The sequence below is a fragment of the Tupaia chinensis genome, unplaced genomic scaffold, assembly GCF_000334495.1.
Source record: "Tupaia chinensis unplaced genomic scaffold, TupChi_1.0 Scaffold000078_1, whole genome shotgun sequence".
NCBI classification, from domain to species: domain Eukaryota; kingdom Metazoa; phylum Chordata; class Mammalia; order Scandentia; family Tupaiidae; genus Tupaia; species Tupaia belangeri.
In genome coordinates, this window is record NW_006159539.1 from 1,531,579 (window position 1) to 1,538,163 (window position 6,585).

Sequence of the window (6,585 nt, forward strand, 5' to 3'; positions counted from 1 at the left end):
GGGGCCCGTCGCCCAAAAGGGAAAACCCCCAAAAAAAAAAAAAAAAAAAAAAAAAAAAAGAAAAGAAAATAGGAGAAAAGATAAACAAAATGAACGGGGCACTTGAGCAAGGAGCTGGAATCTGTAGGAGGAACTGAGGGTCGGACAGTGGCACCCACAGGGAAGGTCCCGTGTTCATGTCCAGAGACCACCCCAGGTGCTCGAGTGGCCGCTGTCTGGGGCAGGCTGTGGGCTATGGTGGTGTGAAGGCTGGGGTGCTGTCTCTGTCTCTATCTATCTCTGTCTCTCTAATTAATGGAAGAAATATGTAAATGAATTGAGAAATAAAAGAAGGGGCGCCAGCAGGTGGCATGGTGGTTAAGGTGCTGGACTCTCATATGGCCAACTGCAGTTTGAGTCCTGGAACTGGCAGCTTGCGTTCTCTCTCTCTCTGGTGAGCGCTTGTGCCCTATAGCAAATGAATAAATCATAATCATAACAAATTAAATCTTTTTTTTTAAAAAGGAATCAAACCAAACATGTAGAAACTTAATCTACAATGTCTAAAATTGAGTACTGGGTTGGTGGATTTAACATTAGGCTGTGCCAGGATTTTTGAACGCGAAGATAGGATCTATAGAAAACATCAAAACTTGCAGCACGTGAGAAAGCGCGTGTGGGGACACATCGGCAAGTACGAGAGATGCGAGACGCGGCCGAACACCTGCCCATGCAACTAGTGCCCCAGGAGAAGGAACGGGACGGACAGGACACGGGAAGAAATCCTGGCCAAGGACCCTCCAGATCTGACGAAGAATATGAAGCCACAAGTTCAGGGAACTCAGAGACCCCTAAGTGAGATCAGCGAAGAGCCCCACGCTCTGGCCTCTCACAGTCAGGCTGCTGAAAAGGAAGAAGCCCCGTGGCGCTCAGGCTCCGGCGGCTCACGGGCCGGGCCTCGGGGAGACGAGGCGCACAGTGGCTTCGGTGCCAAGATGAAGCGAATTTTCCACGGGCACACTGGCCCGGTGGGGCGGAAGACCGTTCTCAGCCTTGGGAAGAGTCAAAGTGCAGCCGCGGCCCTTAATGCATGTCATTAGCTGAGTCTTCCTAATCAGATAACCCGATCGGATCAGCGGGACCCGCAGGGAAGCCCTCCGCGCACTCCTGGAGTGAGTGAGGCCCCTTCCGTCAGGCCTGGGCTGGTAATGCACACCCAGGCGGGGCCGGGCACACCCAGCTCTGCTCTGCCGCTAATGGGCTGCTTGCGGAGTCCAATGGACACGGGCCTTGGCCAGCAGCTCGATGGTATCTAATGCAGTAGGAACCATTTCGCTCCATCCCATTGGTCCCGTCTACACGGACTGCCTTGCCTTCAAACCCATCTGCCGTCGGGACGCCAGCCAGTGTTTATTCCCATTACGTTCGCCCTTGTTGGTAACGATAAAAACCGGGAGACAGCTGCAAACTCATGATTTAGGAGCCGGGTGAGGCCGAGATCGACCTTGGCCCCTTGCCAGCCACTGTGAAGATGACTGGCAGTCAAGCCATAAATTTAAATTATGGCAAAAGGGTAACATCAGTTATTTCTCTGATGGCTAATTTTATCAGCTGAATAGGCTTGTCATTAAAGCTATCAACTGTTTTACAAATCACTTCCCATGGTGAAAAAAAGAAAACAAGAGACTCCCTTCCCACAGTGGAGACCGGAATCACCCAGTTGACAAGGCGCACTGTGCTGAGCCAGGGGCTTGAGGCCTCTGCAGGAAAAGGAGGTGCACTCTGGGACAAGCCAGCCTACGGCCCCGTCCTCAGAGCCGGGAGAACCCCTTTCATATTTTCCTGTGATTCTGAGCTGTTTCTGAGCTGTCGGCCCAGTCTGAAAGGCAAGGGATTTATGCAGAGTTATGAGTCTTCCCTTGGGGAGCTGAGCACCCACTGGGGAGCAGTAGGGGCCAGGGTGAGGTCCAAGAAGGAGATAACCCCCCCATTCCCAACCAGGCCTCCCACCACCTAGTACAGCTGCTGTGGCTCCTGCACTTGACACACAGTCCCTTATCCCCACTACCTTCCGCCAACAGAAATGCTGGTAGCTTGGGGTCAGGACTGTCATCTTGTCTCTTCAGAAAATAGACCAGGAGGTTCACATCAGTCCAGGGAGGAGGTAGCTGACTGCGGCAGTGCCTTCTGCTTTGGAAGGGCACAGGGAGGCAATGTCATGGGCCCAGTGGCCTGCCTTATGGATTAGGTGACGGGGCACACGGGCCCTTTACTCCTTGGGCACAGAGACCACTCTTGACAGTGCTATGGTCTCAGTGTGTCCCCCAAGAGTCATGCATTGAGAGGTTGTTTTGATGGGATTAAGAGGCTGAAAAGTTAACCCCACTCTGACGTTGAAAGGAGCTCTTAGGGGACCAGCAGATGGCATTACGATTACGTGACAGGACTCCCACATCGTTGACCATGATGCAAGCCCTAGGTCTGGTGGCTTAAGACTCATGCCCGCGAATGTGTGTGTGTGTGCCCAAGATCCTGAGAGAGGAAGAAGGGACTGTGGTGTGAATCTCCCTCTGGGGGCGACTTCTTGCTCTCTGTCTCTCCAGCAGACGCATGCACCCTGTTTTTAACATCTCTCTTAAAACAAACAGAAAAAAGAGGCCTTTGGGAGGAGACTAGGGGCGAGGTCGTCAGGGTGGGCCCCTCATGAAGGAAGCCTGGTGGGTGTATAAAGAACAGAGACGAGGGACCAGCAGATGACATAATGGTTACTTTGTTGGACTCCCATGTAGTCAACTGCAGTTCAAGTCCCAGAACCGGTGGCTTAAAACTCACGCCAGGTGCATGTGCGGGCATGCCCAAGATCCCAAGAGGAGAATGGAGGAGAAGGGATTCTCACTTTCTGTCTCTCTGTCTCTCTAGTGAGTGCACACGCCCTATAGCAAAAATCTCTCTTTAAAAAAAAAAAAAAAAAAAGAGCACGAACCAGACACATACTCAGGCTCTTTTCCTGTGCACACACGAGGCCCCCCACCAGGTCATACCCCAGCAAGGACACCCTCACAGATGTGGCCCCTGCACGACACACCTAGGGCTGAATTCTTATCAGGTTCTAGTCTTATCCAGCATCCAGGTCTGGGTATTTCCTGTCATTAGCAAATGAACAGACAGCATCCCTTTTTAAAAAAATTACTTTTAGGGACCAGCAGTTAGCGTAATGGCTATGTTGCTGGACTCCCACATAGTTGACCGTGGTTCGCGTCCTGGACGCGGTGGCTTAAAACTCACGACAGGTGCATGTGCGGGCATGCCCAAGATCCCAAGAGGAGAATGGAGGAGAAGGGATTGCGGCGTGGCCATCCCCCCTGGGGGGTGATTTCTCGCTTTCTGTCTCTGTCTCTGGCAAGCGTACACGCCCTATAGCGGAAACCTCTTGAAAGAAAGAAAAAATACTTTTAGAGGTTTTCTCATAGAGTGTGTGCCTTTGTCAGGGAGAGAGACAGAGACAGTGACAATGAGAGAAAGTGAGAAATCACCCCTCGGGAGGATGGCCACACCACAGCATGGTGACGGGGCAGACGGGAACGGCAGCTGAGCGCTGGTGGGAGGCTAAGGTGCTGGATCCCACATGGCCGACTTCCTGGTTCAGATCCCAGACGCAAGGCTTGAAAAACACACCTGGTGCGTGTGCATGTGTGCCCAAAATCCTGAGAGGAAAACAGAGGCAAAGGGATTGTGGCATGGTCATACCCCTGGGGGGCTGATTTCTCACTTTCATTTTCTTTGTCTCTCTCCCTGTCTCCCTCCAGTGAGTGTATGTGCTCTGAAAAAAAGGGGGGGGTACTGGTGTGCATCTAGGATTGGCTCCTGTCAGCCACCGTCCATCATCCACTCATCATCCACTGCACAATTGCATGGCTGTCCCTTGAGGACCTATTACTGTTCCCTTTTTTTTTTTTTTTCTTTTTTAGAGACTTGCAATAGGGCCTGTGCCTCGCTGGAAAGACAGAAAGCGAGAATTCACCCCCCGGGGGGATGGCCACACCGCAATTCCTTCTCCATTCTCCTCTTAGAATTTTGGGCATGCACGCACATGTGCCTGGCATGAGTTTTAAGCTACCAGGTCTGGGACTCGAATCATGGTTGACTACAAGGGAGTCCAGTGACATAGCCATTACACCAGCTGCTGGTCCCTCACTATTCTCATTTTTCAGACTGGGAAAGCTAAGGCCTAGAGAGGGCCTACCGATGCCCAAGGCCACAAAGCCAGTAAGAGGCTGAGCTGCTCTGAGCTCAGATTGGCCCCTAAAACCTATTCTTGTTTATAGTTTATCTCATCCATGAGAATGAGGGCCAGAGGGAAAGACGAGGGCCCTGAACAGAGCCATGAACACGCATGCCCAGTGTGCACAGGCTGACTGGGAAACCGAACCCGCCATCTTACCGTGGCTCCAGCATGTTACCGCGGGCCTGCATCAGCCCCGGAGGCTGTTCTCACCGTCCCAGGCCACAGCCCACGGACAGACACTCTCACTTCTTTCAGGGTATTTGTGGCCTGGTCACATCTCAGACCTGGTCTCCAAATACAGCTGAGAATGAGGTTTTTCTGTGGTTGGCACCGGGGAGCGGGCACCCCGGAGTACGGGGGAGTGGCGGCGTCTTCTCCAGAAGCCCCAGCGCTGCGCGGCCCGGCCGCCCCCCTCCCTGGGGCCGCTGGGATTCCAGCCGCCCAGCCCTTTCTGCTCCTTAGCTAGGACGGCAGGCGCCAGGTGTTTCCCACATTAAAGGGCTCGTTTCTGCTCATCTCTTTTCCAGATGTCACTGCCCACAGGGAATCGGTCTGTATTGGCCCTTTCCTGTGCAGAATCCAAGGGAATCTCCCTCTGGCTGGGACCCCCAGGAAGGAGGCCACATGTGGGGCTGACTTGAGCCAGGGCGGCAGGAACCTGGGGTCCCCGGGGGCCTCAGAACAGGGGTCACGGTGAAGCCGTGGGAGGTGGGTTTGCTGTCAGGCCTCTGTCCCGGCCACGTGGCACATGTGCGGCTGCTGGGAGGCGTGTGGCAGGGTCAGCCTGTTCCCTGCTGGGCTCAGGCTGTGAGTTTACGAGGGATGCGGGATGCGGCCCCGTGCAGGCATCCTCACACTGCCAACTGCAGGGACCTGGGGCTTGCATTTCCCTGTTGGACAGGAGGGTGGGGACTGAGCAACTCCCAGGCACTTCCAGACAACACCCAGAACTGTCCTCTCCCTCCCCTCTACACCGCTGCCCAGTCCAGGCCTCACGCCCTGGCCACTGCTGCAGCCTCCACCCTCGCACCCACCCGTCTGCAGCTGCACTCCCACCGCCTCCCGCATGTCCCCCAATGGCACCCAGAAAGAGCCATCGACAAGCAAATCCGAGCGACCCCCATTCCTACTAACACTCCAGGCTTCTGTCTCCATAGGATGTGGCCCCAGATCCCTTGTCCAGTGGGGCCCTTGCCAGGCCTTCCTCAGTGCCCCACTGCTCACACTCCAGAGAGCCTCCAGCTCCCCTCACACACCAGCCCTGACCCTCATGTGGCACCCTCTCGGAGTGGCCCTGCTCCATGTCAGCTCCCTGGGAAGCCTTCCCCCCGCCCCTGGCACTCAGAGCCCGGCACAGCCTGGTGAAGACCGCATCACTCCAGACCTCCTCATCTGCCACAGCTGCAAAGCCCATCTCTAGGCCCGTGCAGCAGGGCCATACCCACCCACTCAGAGCTGCACTGGAGGGAGGAGAACGGGAGTGCATGCCAGCCTTGCAGGGGTTCAGCATGTCTTCCCAGACTAGGCTCCTGTAGACTGTCCTGGGACCCCTTTGACCAAGTGCCCCTCTCCCACCCAAGGGCATTCTGTGCTGAGGTGGATGAAAGAGTCTGGTTCCCTGATGGGTTCCAGGGGGATGCTTCTGAAGACAGTGGGTGCGTGCTCCCGTGGGGACATTTCATGCGGTCCCCCGTAGTGACAGTCCACAGACCTCCCACCTCCTTCGGTTGTGCTGCATTGGGGTTGAGGGGCCAGGAGCACACCGAGGGCACGTTTACCTGGGCCTGCAGTGCTGGCTGGGGCTGGGCAGAGGTGTGGGCAGGACAAACGTCCGCGGGGAGCTTGTAGCTCTGTAGGAGGAGCCGTGGGGGTGTGGCTGCCCACGCAGGCCTGCAGTGCCCTGTGAGTGGCAGCATGGGGCTGCAGGGTGAGGGAGGGGTGCAGAGGCCACGGGGGAGGGGAGCACCCTGTGCCGTGGGGAGACCAGGACTTGAAGGGAGCACACGGACCAGAGGGGCAGAGCTGGGCATGGGCAGGGATGCAGGCCAGGGGCACAGGGTGACCCAAACAAGGGCAGGGGCACAGGCGGCCTGCCAGAAGGACAGCTGTCCATCCCCTCTCCCTTTCCCATCCCCCTCCCCCTGTGCTCGGTAGCAGTGTTCATGCACAAGACGGATGGGGTGGGAGGCGACTGGCAGCTGAGACCTCAGCCTGAGCTCCCAGGGCAGGGCCGGTGCCGGACAGGGGAAGAGGGCGCCGTGGGGTGCTCACCACACTGGCAGCCAGAGGGTGTGGGGCCCACACCCGCCGTAACCGGGCTG

At 56.1% G+C, this 6,585-nt stretch overlaps 1 protein-coding gene across 1 annotated transcript in view; it reads right to left on the bottom strand.

The window, feature by feature from the left end:
* TMEM266 (transmembrane protein 266) overlaps positions 1–6,585 on the bottom strand; it is a gene marked incomplete in the record, with an annotated part of 69,254 nt that overhangs the window by 16,143 nt on the left and 46,526 nt on the right.